The following is a 14,037-nucleotide window of genomic DNA, read 5'->3' as shown; positions in this document are numbered from 1 at the left end:
CAAGGAGGAAGATGTCTCTTCCCTCAGCTGGCTGCAATGAGCCTAGGGTTTTACTCCTGCATAATATCTTAGGGGTGGGGGCAGGGAGCCCTTCCCATTGTTATGGGGACTTGTTAACTCATGTTTGTTTCACCTTCTTCGTCTCTCTATCCCTCACCCTCCTGGGAGTTGTGTAGCACTGTCCTGTTCTGCTGACCCCCAAAGCAGGTCCAAGGGACCTGTGAGAGCATTCAGCTCTTCCTGTTAGTTTGTTGCCATCTTCCCACCCCTGGTAATCTTTGATTGGATGCTTGACATTGTGAGTTTTTCCCAGTTGGGTGCTGGATAGTTTTAAATCTCTTTGAGCTGTTTTCTGGGGTATAGTTAGGTTACATGTAAACAGTTTGATTGTTTTGGGCTTTTTATGATTTTTTAAGCAGGTCTGAAGCATTGGTCAGTTTCTGGTTATTCTTCACTATTGAGTAAAGATTTTTCCTGTGTACTTTATCTGATATTCTGTGAACTGTGAGGTTTTCCAGTCTTTTGGAAACATGCACTGGTCCTGGCCCCATGTGCCAAGTACTGTCCCCTCTAATTCTTTTGGGTGGTTCTTTCCTTAGTATCAGGTAATTTCTTAACACTTAAGTGCTTACTAGTACTCTTATGAATACTCAAAGGAACCCTTTGCATATCTCCAGGGCTCTGTCTTTATGCATCTCTTTCATCTCTTGATATTTTGTGTTCTGGACGCTGGCTGCCTTGGTCTCCCAGTACTCTCAGCTCTGTCTATTCAATTCATGATGTCTTTCACTCTCTTTCAGTTTACCTCCCTGTACCGCGGCTTAGAAACTCTTTGAGGGCAATAAGCTAAGGCAGCCTTATAGCTCCCCCAGTTTGTTTTCTTTTTCTCAGTGATCACCATCCTTATCACAGTCTCACAGCATTGTAGTTATTGCCTTGCTAATATGTTTCATTTACATAAATTTTTTCTTTAAATCACAAGTTATTTTTGTAGATTTTTAAAAAATCAATTTCATTGAAGTATAATTTATAAACACCACATTCATTTTATGTACATTTCTATGTATTTTAGTAAACAAATACATGTATATGTATTTGTTTGTAATCTATGTAACCACCATGCAAATCAAAGAATAGAACATTTTCATTCCTAGCACAAGTTCCTTCTTACCCCCTTGCAGTCAGTTTTCCCACATCCATGTTGGATAACCACTGATCTGATTTCTGTCATTATAGATTAGTTTTGTTTGTTCTAGAATTTCATGTAAAGGGAATAATTAAGTATATGGTTGCTTCTGTCTGGCTCTTGTTCATCTTGCTTTTGAGATTCATCTGTGTGGTGTGTTACAGTCATTTGTTTCTCTCTTTTTTTTTTGCTAGTAGATTTCATTGAATGACTATTCAATTTATTTATCTATTTACCTTTTTATGGACATTTGTATTTCCAGTTTTTGGATATTATTAGTAAAATTGCAGTTAACATTAATGTGTAAGTTTGCATTTTGCTTCTCTGGGGTAAAAGCAGTAGAATTGGTAGGTCATGTGATAAGTGTGTATTTACTTTTTAAGAAAGTAACAGCTTTCCAAAGTGGTTATGTCATTTGACACTCCCATCAACAGTTGGTGTTAACTTTTAGCCATTGTTAGCAGTTGTAAAGTGGTAACTTACTGTGGTTTTAGTTTGCGTTTCCCTGATGTAAAGATGTAGAGCACAGATTCTTAACCTTTTTTGTTCCACGGACCCCTTTGCCAGTCAGGTGGAAACTACAAACCCCTAAGTCTACACTATACTGTGCATTATTTAATAAATATATCACACTCACACCAACACGTCTCCACAAGAGTAATGTTTTGTTTTTTTTTTTAATTTCAGTTCAAGCTCATGGACTCCTTGTTAAGAACCCCTGATGTAGAGCATGTTTTAAAGGGCTGATTGGCCATTTCTGTATCTTCTTCTGTGACATTCCTTTTCAAATCATTGGCTCTTTGGTTAAAAATGAAATTGTTTTCTTATTACTGAATTATCAGTTCTTTATGTATTTCTGCATACAAATCCTCTCACATATAAATACTGTGAAGATTTCCCCTCAGCCTGTTAACTTGTCTTCTCATGTTCTTAAAAGTTTATTTTGAAGAGCACAATTTAAAAATATTGATGAATCCAATTTAGTTTTTTTCATTTACAGTTTGTGCTTTTTATATCCTAAGAAATCTTTGCAAAGCCCAGGATAACTAAGACTTTCTCCTGTATTTTCTTGTTGAAGTTTTATAATTTTAGGTTTTACAATACATCTGTGATCCATTTTTAGTTAATATTTGTATGTTCCATGAGGCAGGGGTATACATTCTTTTTTCCCTCATAGGTATATCCAGTTTTTCCAGACCATTCGTTGAAAAGACTGTCCTACCCCCATTTAATTACTTTGACACTTTTGTTGAAAATTCATTGCCTGTATATGTGTGGGTCTATTTTTAAATTCAATTCTGTTCCATTGATTTATATGCCCATCCATATGCCATTAATACACACTATGCTGATTACTTTAGCTTTATAGTAGATAAATCAGATTGTAAAATCCCTTTAAATTTGTGTTTTCTTTCATGATATTTTGGCTATTTTAGTTCTTTTGCCTTTCTGTATAAATCTTGGAATCAGCTTGTTCATTTCTATTTTTTAAAAAAACCTGTTAGTATTTTACTTGGGGGATTGTATTGAGTCCGTATATCAATTTGGGGAGACTTGACATGTTACTATTGAACCTTCCAATCCATGAATGTGATGTATTTAGGTGTTCTTTAATGTGTGTTAGCAGTGTTTTGGGGGTTTCAATGTATGAGCTTTGCACATATTTCCAGGTATTTCATGGTTTTGATGCTATTGTAAATGGTGCGGCTTTTAAATTTCATTTTCCATTTGCCAGTTTATAGAAATACAATAGTTTTGAATATTGACCTGCAACCTTGCTAAATTCACTTTTGAGTTCTAGTAACTCTTGAGATTCCTTAGTATTTTCTCCTTACATGATCAAGTCATCTGAAAATACAGTTTCAGTTATTCTTTTCCAGTCAACTTACCTTGTTTTCTTTTTCTTTCCTTATTACACCAGCTAGAAACTCCAGTAAAATGTTTGCTAAAAGTAATGAAGACAGACATTCTTAACTTTATCTTGATATTAGGGGAAACTTTTCAATCTTTAACCATAGCTATGATGTTAGCCGTAGGTTTTCCATAGATGCCTGCTGTTTATCAAGTTGAGGAAGTTTCTAGTCCTTGCTTTCAAACAGCTTTTATTATGAATGGGTGTTGAATAAGATATCTTTTAACTGTCAAAATTTTAAAAGTTTTTTTTTTTTTACTTAAAATGCCACTCTTGGCTATTTTACCTATATAATGTTTTAGTTTTTTAAAAAATGGCATTTATCCCTAAGTGCCATTGACCACTGTGAGCATTTTATTACCTAGTATAATCATCACAACAGTCTATGAAGTATATTTTATTATTCAGGTATTACAATGAGAAAATACAGATACAAAGTGGTTAAGAAACTTGCTCGAAGTTATACACTAGTATATTGTTTTGAATGGGCAAGTCCTTCATGTCTTTAAAACTGAAAAAAAAACTTCTTTTTTGAAATAATTTCAGACTTTGAAATGTTGCAAAATTGGTACAAATAATACCTATAAACCCTTTTTACCTGGATTCCCCAAATGTTAGCATCTTGCATACCTTCAGTCTAATCATTAGAACCTGGAAATTAACACTGATGTAATACTGTTACTTAATCTTCATACTTATTCAAAATTTACTAGTTGTCCCATTGTTGTCCTTTTTTTGGTCTTTGATCCAAGTCTGAACATATATTGCTTCAGTAATCTCCTCCAGTCTGGGACAGTTCCTGTCTGTCCTTGTACTTCATAATCTCGAGACTTGAAGAGCCACTTATTTTGTGGTACCTCCCTCAATTTTCGTTTGTCTGATGCTTCCTCCTAATTAAATTCAGGTTAGATATTTTTAGCACTGATGTAATAGTGGTGATGTCATGCCTTCCCAGAGCATATCAAGAAGCACATGATGTCATTACAAATGATTACTGATTATGATAACTTTGATCTCATCCCTTGCTTAATGTTGTATCTGCCACATTGCACCACTGTAATGTTACTATGTTTCTAGGGGATAGTCATTGTAACTGTGCAACTATCTTGTTTCTTATACTTTCAGCCACAATTTTTAGAACTGAGGATTCTTACCTTTAGCAGTTATTACTATGATGTTTGGCAAATGGAGAATTTGCACTTCCATTGTTCTTTCTACATTTATTAATTGGAATTATACTGTAAGCAAGAATTTTTCCTTCTCTATTTTTATACATTTTTTACTTATATCAGTATGAACTTATAGCTGTTTATTTTATTCTATGATTGCAATCCGTTACTAGCATTTATTTTATTGCTCAAATTGTCCCACATTTGGCTACCAAGAAATCCTTTGACTTGGTTCCTATGTCCTTTTGATGTGTCCTCAACATTTTTGAGTACTTCCTTGTGTCTCAAAGTACACAAGGTTTCAGGCACATCTTGCGTTTTCTCTGCCCTGGCTCTGGAATCAGTCATTTCTCCAGGGAGGTTTGGTTCTTTTATTGTAGAAAGGTATTTTAGAAACAAAGATCACGGTGCTAGTTGTGGTCATTGTTTTTGCATCTAGGTCCTCTAAGTGAACAGTTAGAAAATACAGAAGCGCATCCGTAGCTCACTCCTTATTTTAAAAACCGTAAGTTCATACTGATGCCTTTGTTGCCTTTGTTTCCTGTTCAGTTCTACAGGATTTATTCTAGCCTTCCCTTACTGGTAACTATATTCTCAGATAGTAACCTCCTCTCTTTATCTAAAACATTTACATATATATATATATATATATATATATTTTTTTTTTTTTTTTTTGCACTCCTAGAACAAAGTTTTAGAACTAGCCCATACCCCTATGTATTAGTAAGGGTTCTCTAGGGAAACAATCAACAAGAGATACCTGTTAATAATGTGATTCTATAAGAGTCTCTCATACAGCCATCGGGATGCACAAGTCCAGATTCTGCAGGCAGGCTGCAACCAGGGCCTCCAATGAAAGTCGAATGAAGGTTCTTGATGAGTTCTGGGAGATGTTGGCTGTCCAAAGGCAAGCTGTTAAATTAATTCTCTCTCAATGCTGGAATCACTTCCCTTTTTAAAGCATTCAACTGATTGGGTTAAGCGTCACTCATTGCTGATGACAATCTCCCTGATTGATATAACTGTAATGAGCTATCTATGATTTATCACTGCAGTAAAGTCAATGGTAACTAAAGTCCATAAATGCCCTCGTATTACAGTTAGTCCAGTGCTTGCTTGACCAGACAATTGGACACAATTATCTGGCTGAGTTGACACAATAGTCTAACCATCACACCCTATGAAAAAAATTTTCTACCTAGAATATGTTTGTATGTTGTTTCTTCATCTTTCCCCTTGGAGTAGATAAATCAGTTTTCTGAAAGAACTAAAGTTCTTTTCTTTCCCACCCCCTTAAATATGGTTATATTGTTTCTTTGCAATAAATTAGCTTCATTTGTTACTACTCTTTGTATTCCATGTTGTGCTCTCCCTGTATCCTCCTTGATGTTAATTACTTACTTTTTGAGCCTGCGAAACCATTAACATTGTTCTAAAATTCAGAACTATACAAAGGGTGTTGTTCCCCTAATCCCTTCTGTTTTGTTCCCAATACCTTATTCTTTCTAATTCTTAACTAATCTCTCATTTTTTTTTAAAGAACAAAATAGTTCAGAAGTTTTTCCGAAGTGCCATAGTGAGCAGGCTCTAAGTCAAATTTTTAAGCAAAGTATTTATAACAAGATTTATATCCAGAGGATTGTTTTAATCTTAGATCTCAAACATTTGATTATGAAAGCATTAAAGCAACACATTTCTTATTTCACATAATATCTTAGAGGTCATAAAATTCTTCAATGAAAATTTACAACTATCTTAATCCATTGGTTCCAGGGTACACTTTTTTTTTTCTCAGTTTTTAACACTTTAGCAATCAGCAAAAAATGCATCTTACAATATGTCATGTCATATTTTAATAGGTAGAGGCATTTATGGTAAATAAGTTAATGGTGAATCTTATAATCGATCAGTCATGACTTAGATTCCGTAAAATATGGTTCTTTTGATAATCTCAAGCCTCTGCACATAAAGCCTTTCTATTGGTTCTTTTTAAAAAATTTCTAAGTGTTTAAAAATATATATATATGTCAGAGAAGTTGTCAACTTAAAAAACAATCATGCACATGTGTGGAATTCCCCTATAACACCTCTTTACCAACACAGTACATTGTTAAGGAACATTATGAGATACCATCATACTATTACCACTAACTATGGCTGTAGCATACATTTAGTTTATTTTTTCCCATACCCCCTATTAACACAGTACATCTTTAGTATTGATGCAAGAATATTACAGTATTGCTGTTAACTATAGTCCATAGGTTACATTAATTATATTTTTCCCATGCTGCCCCACATTCTTAGCACTTTGCAATAGTGATGTACATTTGTTCTAGTTATAGACAGACGAACATTGTATTTGTACTATTAACCACAATTCTCATCCACCTATGGGTTCACTACATTATTCTGTTCCTAGAATATTCTCTAGCTTTCTTTCAAATGACATTTACATCCCTAGACTACCCTTTTCAGCCACAGTCCCACTTAAAACCCAGATAGTAGTTCTGCTTACTATGGTACCATCAACTCTATCCATTTCCACACTTCTACAATCAAGTTAATTAAAACTTCTACATACATTAAGCATCAGTACCCATTCTTTGTCCCTCTCTTATCTCCTAATAACCTAAATTTTAGGTTTTAACGCCACGTGTTTATTCTTCATATTTAGTTCATATTAGGGAGACGATGCAGTATTTGTCCTTTTGTGTTTGGCTTATTTCACTTAGCATACTGTCTTCAAGAATCATCCATGTTATCATATTTGCCCCAATTTCTTTTCTTCTTAGAGTAGCATAATATTCCATCATATATATACCACATTTTGTTTATTCATTGGTTGTTGGACACTTGTGTGCTTTCCATCTTTTGGCAATTGTGAGTAATGCCACTGTGAACATTGGAATGCAAATGTCTGTTCACTTCAGTTTTCAGTTCTTTTGGATATATTCCTAGTAGATGTGTTGCCGATCATATGGCAGTTCTATATTTAGCTTCCTGAGTAACCGCCAAACTGTTTTCCACAGAGGCTGTACCATTTTACATTCCCACCAACAGTAAAGGAGTGTTCCTATTTCTCCACAAACTCTCCAGCACTTATTGTTTTCTGTTTTTTAGACAAAAAAGATGATATCTCATTGTTTTGATTTTTATCTCCCTAACAGCTAGTGATATTGAACTTTTTTTTCTTGTGCTTTTTGACCAGTTGTATTTCCTCTTTGGAGAAATGTCTATTTAAATCTTTCGCCCATTTTTTTTTATTGGACTGCTTGCTCTTTTATTGCTGAGTTGTATGATCTCTTTGTATAGAATGGAAGCCAAACCCTAATGGGATGTGTGGTTTCCAAATATTTTCTCTGAGTGGGTAGGCTGCCTTTTTGTCTTCTTGATGAAGTTCTTGGACTCACAAAAGTGTTAAATTTAAGGAGGTCCTATTTATCCATGTTTTCTTTTGTTTCTTGTGCTTTCCATGTAAAGTGTAAAAATTTACCCCCTATCACCAAGTCTTGAAGATATTTCCCTACAGTTTCTTCTAGGAGCTGTGTGGTTGCAGATTTTATAGTTAGTTCTCTGGTCGATTTTTAGTTAATCTTTGTATAAGGTGTGAGATAGGGTTCCTCTTTCATTCTTTTGGATATTGGTATCCAGTTCCCCCAACACCATTTGTTGAGTAGACTGTTCTGTCCCAGCTGGGTGGGTTTGAAAGGCTTGTCAAAAATTACTTGACCAGATGTGAGGGTCTGTTTCTGAACCATCAGTTCAGCCCTGTTGCTCTGCATGTCTGTCTTTATGCCGTACCATGCTGTTTTTACTATTGTAGCTAGGTAATATGATTTAAGGTCTGGAAGTGAAAGTCTTCCAAATTTGCTCTTCCTTTTTAAGATGTTTCTGACTTATTTGGGGCTCCATACCCTTCAACATAATGAGGCAGCGCAGATGTGGCTCAAGCAGTTGGGTGCCTGCCTCCCACATGGAGAGGTCCTGGGTTTGGCTCCTGGTGCCTCCTAAAGAAAACAAGCAGACAGATGAGGGGGCTATCATGGGGGGTAATCTCTGACCAACCTAATAACATTTTTAAAATGCTGGTGAAATTTTTATTAGGATTGCATTGAATCGGTATATCAGTTTGGATAGAATTGACTTAATGATATTTAGTCTTCCATTCCATGAGCATAGAATGTTCTCCTATTTATGTAGGTATTTTACAGTTTCTTTTAGCAGTGCATGGGGTTTTCTGAATACAAAAGCTTTTCATCCTTGGTTGAGTTTATTCCTATATATTTGATTCTTTTAGTGGCTCTTTTAAATGGAATTTTTTTCCTGACTTCCTCCTCAGATAGCACATTGCTTTTGTAAAAAAACACTTCTGATTTTTTCATATTAATCTTGTATCCTGCCACTCTGCTGAAATTGTTTATTAGTTCAGGTAGCTTTGTTGTAGATTTTTTGGGACTTTCTAGGTATCAGATCATATATCTGTGAATAGTTAAAATTCTACTTTTTCCTTTTGAATTTGGATGCCTTTTATTTCTTTTTCTTGCCTAATTGCTCTAGCTAGACCCTCTAGCACTGTACTGAACAACAGTGATGACAGTGGACATCCTTATCTTGTTCCAGATCTCAAAGTGAAAGCTTTTTGTTTTTCTCCACTGAGTAAAATGTTAGCTGCGGGTTTTTCATAAATGGCCTTTATCATGTTGAGAAATTTTCTTCAGTTCCTATCTTTTGTAGAATTTATCAAGAAAGGATGCTGTGTTTTGTCATGCCTTTTCTTTGTCAGTTGATAGGCTCATGTGATTTTTCTTCTTTGGTTTATTAATGTGATTTATTATGTTGATTGATACTCGTGACAAACCACCTTTGCATGCCTGGTATAAAACTCCACTTGATCATGATGAATAATTCTTTTAATGTGTTGTTGATTTGATTAGCAAGCATTTTGTTGAGGATTTTTGCATCCATATTCACTAAGGAAATGTATTTGTTTCTTTTTTATTAGTATCTTTACCTTTTTCTTTTAGGGTGATATTGGCTACATAGAATGAGTTTGGTAGCATTCCTTCTTGTTCAATTTTTTGGAAGAGTTTGAGTAAGATAGGTGTTAAATCTTCTTTAAATGTTTGGTAGAACTCACTTGTGAAATCATCTGGTCCTGGGGTTTTCATTTTGGGGAATTGTTTGATGACTATTTCAATCTCTTTACTTGTGATTGGTTTGTTGAGGTCTTCCATTTCTTCTAGGGTCATTGTAGGTTGTTTGTACTATCCTAGGAGCTTTTCCATTCATCTACATTCTAGTTCTTTGGCATACAGTTATCCATGGTATCTTTTTTTTTTTTTTAAAGAGTTATTTATTTAATTTCCCCCCTTCCCCAGTTGTCTGTTCTCTGTGTCTGTTTGCTGCATCTTGTTTCTTTGTCCGCTTCTGTTGTCGTCAGCCGCCCAGGAAGTGTTGGCGGCGCCATTCCTGGGCAGGCTGCGCTTTCTTTCGCCCTCTGCGGCTCTCCTTACGGGTGCACTCCTTGCGCGTGGGGCTCCCCTACGCAGGGGACACCCCTGCGTGGCAGGGCACTCCTTGCGCACATCAGCACTGCGCATGGGCCAGCTCCACACGGGTCATGGAGGCCCGGGATTTGAACCGCGGACCTCCCATGTGATAGACGGACGCCTTAACCACTGGGCCAAGTCCGTTTCCCCATAGTATCTTTTTATGATCTCTCTTATTTCTGTGGAGTCAATAGTAATGTCCCCATTTCATTTTAAAATTATTTTCATTTCTCTCTTTTTCTTTTCTTTGGACTTTTTAATCTTCTTGGAGAACCAACTTTTGGTTTTGTTATTTCTGTTATTATTATTATTATTTTGTTCTCAATTTCATTTATTTCTTCTCTGATCTTTGTTATTTCGTTTCTTCTGCTTGCTTTGGGAATAGTTTGCTGTTCTTTTGTAGTTCTTCCAAATGTATAGTTAAGTCATTGATTTTTTTTATATAAGCATTGAGAGCTATAAATTTCCCTTTCTTCACTGCATCCCATAGGTTTTGATATGTGTGTTCTCATTTTCATTCATCTTGAGATAGTGATTTCTCTCGCAATTTCTTCTTTGCCCCACTGATTATTATGTTTAATCTCCATATCTTTGTGAATTTTCCCTTTTTCTGCCTGTTGTGATTTCCAACTTCATTCTATTATGATCAGAGAAAGTGTTTTGTATAATTTCATTTTGTTGAATATGTTGAGATTTGCTTTGTGACCCAGCATAGGGCGTATGCTGGAGAAAGGTCCATGAGCATTTGAGAAGAATGTATGTCTTGCTGATTTGGGGTACAGTGTTCTGTATATGTCTATTAGGTTTAGTCCATTTATCGTATTATTTAAGGTCTCTTTTTCTTTATTGATCCTCTGCCCAGGAGGCATCTATTTCTCTCTTCAGTTTTGCCAATGTTTGCCTCATGTAATTTGGGGCATCTTGTTAGGTGTGTATATATTCATATTTTTATTTCTTCTGTTGAATTCCCCCTTTTATTATTATATTATGTCCTTCCTTGTTTCTTAATAACAGTTTTGCTTTTAAAGTCTTATTTCCTTCAAGATAAGTATAGCTACTAGCTACTTCAGCTTTTTTTTTTTTTTCTTCCCTAGTTCCTGCATGCCTGGACCATCTTTTTCCAGCCTTTCATTTTTAATCTTCTGGTATCCCTTGGGTCTAAGGCAAGTCTCTTGTAGACAGTATATAGATGGCTCAAAATTTATTATTCATTCCACAAGTCTGTGTCTTTTGATTGGGGAGTTTAATCCATTAACATTTAATGTTAGTATTGTAAAGGCATTTCTTCATTGATTTTGACCTTTGGGTTTTAGCTGTCATATTTTTTTTCCTATCTGATTGCGTCATCAATTTTTTGGTGCATCGCTTCACTGCACAGGGGCCTGTGCCTCTTCATGCAGGTCTGGGGCTCCTTTTTCCTTTTTTTTTTTTACCAGGGGGTCCTAGAAATTGAACCTGGGTCCTCCATATGGTAAACAGGAGATCAGTTGCTTGAGCCATAGCTGCTTCCCTATCTGTCATATTTTATTTTCACCACTCTTTTCACGTTTTCATTAATAGTTAATTTTGCTGATATAATCATCATATCTAGACTGTCTTCCAAGCCCCTCTCTACTGTCTTTTCATTTCAGGCTGTAGCATTCCCTTTAGTATTTCCTGCATAGCCTATCTCTTGGTTACAAACACTCTCAGTTTCTGTTTATCTGTGAAAATTCTAAAGTCACCCTCATTTCTGAAAGACAGTCTTACAGTATATAAGATTTTTGGTTGGCAGTTTTTATCATAAATATATCATGCCACTACTTCTTGCTTTAATGGTTTCTGATGAGAAATCAGCACTTAATCTTATTGGGTATCCCTTCCATGTCATGCATCACTTTTCTCTTGCTGCTCTCAGAATTCTTTCTTTGTCTTTGGCATATGACATTCTGATTAGTATATGTCTCATTATACGTCTCTTCAGATTTATTTGGATGGGAGTATGTTGTGCTTCTTGGACATGAGTATCTGTGTCCTTCAATAGGGTTGGGGAATTTTCCAGCAATGTTTCTTCAGATATTCCTTCTTCCCCTTCTCTTCTCCTTCTGGGATATCCATGACACATATGTTTGCACATCCCTTGCCATTATTTAGTTCCATGAGGCCCTAATTCAGTTTTTTTCCATTCTTTATCCAGTCTTTTATGTGTTTGTTTTCAGAGGCCTTTTCTTCTTCTTCCTCAAATATGCTGTTATATGCCTCCATTGTATTTTTAATTTCATTTATTGTGACTTTCATCCCCATAAGATCTATTTTTCTATGTATGCTTTCAAATAATTCTTTGTGCTCACCCAGTGTCTTCTTAATATCTTTAATCTCTTTACCTATCTCATGAATTTATTAAGGAGATTTGTATGAATATCTATGATTAGTTGTCTCTGCTCCTTTATGTCATCTGAAACTGTATCTTGTACCTTTGGTCCTTGTCTTCCTATTTCTGGTGTGGATTGTAGTTTTTTTGTTGGTGTCTCAGCATCTGGCTTACTACATGTATTTATTCTGGTGCAGTTTCTCTTTTTAGTTTAGGGCTTTTTTGCCTTTTCTCTCTATCTAGTTGTGTATTAGGCACCGAACATGTATGTCATATTGTTAGCTACAGAGACTGAAGCTGCCTGCTTTGCCCCAGGAACTGATGAAGCTTCTCCCACCTTTCTCCTTTGCCAGGTGTAGTGACAGATTTACAGCCATGTGGTCTAAGCTGTGCAGGCCAAGATAGTCAGTAGTTGCCCAGAGAGCTTCATACCCCTTCCTTCCTGCCTTGGGCAGGGATGGAGGTGTAAGTTTGGGCAGCAAGCTAAGCCATGCTGGTCAAAACTGACCCTCAGTTATCTAAGTAGATTGAAGTTGCACTGGCCCCCCTTGTCCCCTGCAAAGAGTGGGTACAGACCCTCTGAATTGCCAACAGTTTAATCCGTGTCGGCCAAAAGCACCTGCGGCTGCCCTAAGAGGTTGAGTACTGTCCCTTCTGCCCTTTATGGGAAGGCAATGGAACCACAGACACCCAACAGACCAGTCCATGTGGGCCAAAAGCACCTGTAGGTGTTCAGAGAGGCTGAGGAAACACAGCTCCCCCCTGTTCTTCTTTGGGGGGTGGGGTGGAGCTACAGGATCTGAGTATTCAGTATGTTCAGGCTGAGTGCATCTGTGCTTACCCAGAGAGGCTGAAGAAACACCAGCCTGCTCCTATCCTGTGGGGTGTGGGGGACACGGGCATGGAATCAAAGGCACTCAACGGACTACTCCCTGCGGGTCGAAAGCACCTGCAGTTGCCCATAGAGACTGAGCAAACACACATCCCTTCCTGTGCTATTGGGAGGGCAGAGATGGAGCCCTAGGTGCCAGCCATAAGTTCCTGCAGTTACCCAGAGGGGTTGATGCAGGTCCCCCTAGCTTCGTCCCTGCTGGAGGTGGGGCTGAAGGTTTGGCTAGGGCTGCAGTTATATCTGGGTGGAAAGAAGCTGGTCCCTATTGTCACTGTGATTTTCAGTCAGCCCTGCTTCTCCTAGTGCTGGGTACAGAGTTAAAATGGCAGCTACTGGCCTCTTTCCAACTTGGACAGCTCAAACTTTAGCTGTTCTTAGAATTATACTTCAGCCAGCTGAATTTACTAATCAGTAGTGAAGTCAGTTCCTGACTGTCCTTTCTTCCCCCATTTTTGGGAATTGTACCTTCCAATCTCCAGCCACAAAATAGCTCCTGACACAGCTTGCACCGGCAGTGGAGGATGGGCACCAGTCTCTATGGAGTGGAGTGCTCTACTCATGCCACTTCACTGCATTTCATTCTTTCCATGATGTTACAGGATGCTCTTTTGGTCTGTTGGTCCCCTCAACAGGTGCTTTAGATAGCTCTGGGTGATGATTAACTGTGGCAGCTTTGTGCAGTGCCAGTATCGTAGCCAATGAGTTTTATCTGAGGCACGATTATTGCTAATTGAAAATTTTTCCCAATACCCCGCCGTGACGACTTGAAATATAGTCAGCATTGGCAATTTTTGACAGTCTCTACGGAGACTGAAAAAAAAAACAACTGTCCTGTGGGATGACCTAACTCTTGGAGCCCCTTATTCTGTTGCCTTCTTGCCTATCATCAGTTATTTATTAATCATCCATGGATACTTGAGAAGAAGAGATGTTGGTATAAAATTTGATATACAATATATGTATAAGATCTACCTTA

The 14,037-nt window shown here is 37.0% G+C and overlaps 1 protein-coding gene and 1 non-coding gene across 3 annotated transcripts in view; both read left to right on the top strand.

Moving 5' to 3' along the window:
* Window positions 1–14,037, top strand: part of EPC2 (enhancer of polycomb homolog 2) — a 164,993-nt gene that overhangs the window by 36,185 nt on the left and 114,771 nt on the right. The window lies entirely within an intron of this gene.
* LOC111765061 (U4 spliceosomal RNA) lies at window positions 13,731–13,871 on the top strand. Its single transcript, XR_002797518.1, has one exon. It is a non-coding gene; the product is annotated as a U4 spliceosomal RNA (small nuclear RNA).

Source organism: Dasypus novemcinctus, chromosome 7 (genome assembly GCF_030445035.2).
Source record: "Dasypus novemcinctus isolate mDasNov1 chromosome 7, mDasNov1.1.hap2, whole genome shotgun sequence".
In the NCBI taxonomy this organism is placed as follows: domain Eukaryota; kingdom Metazoa; phylum Chordata; class Mammalia; order Cingulata; family Dasypodidae; genus Dasypus; species Dasypus novemcinctus.
The sequence above is the reverse complement of the archived record's forward strand: the minus strand, read 5'-3'. Positions and strand labels throughout refer to the sequence as shown.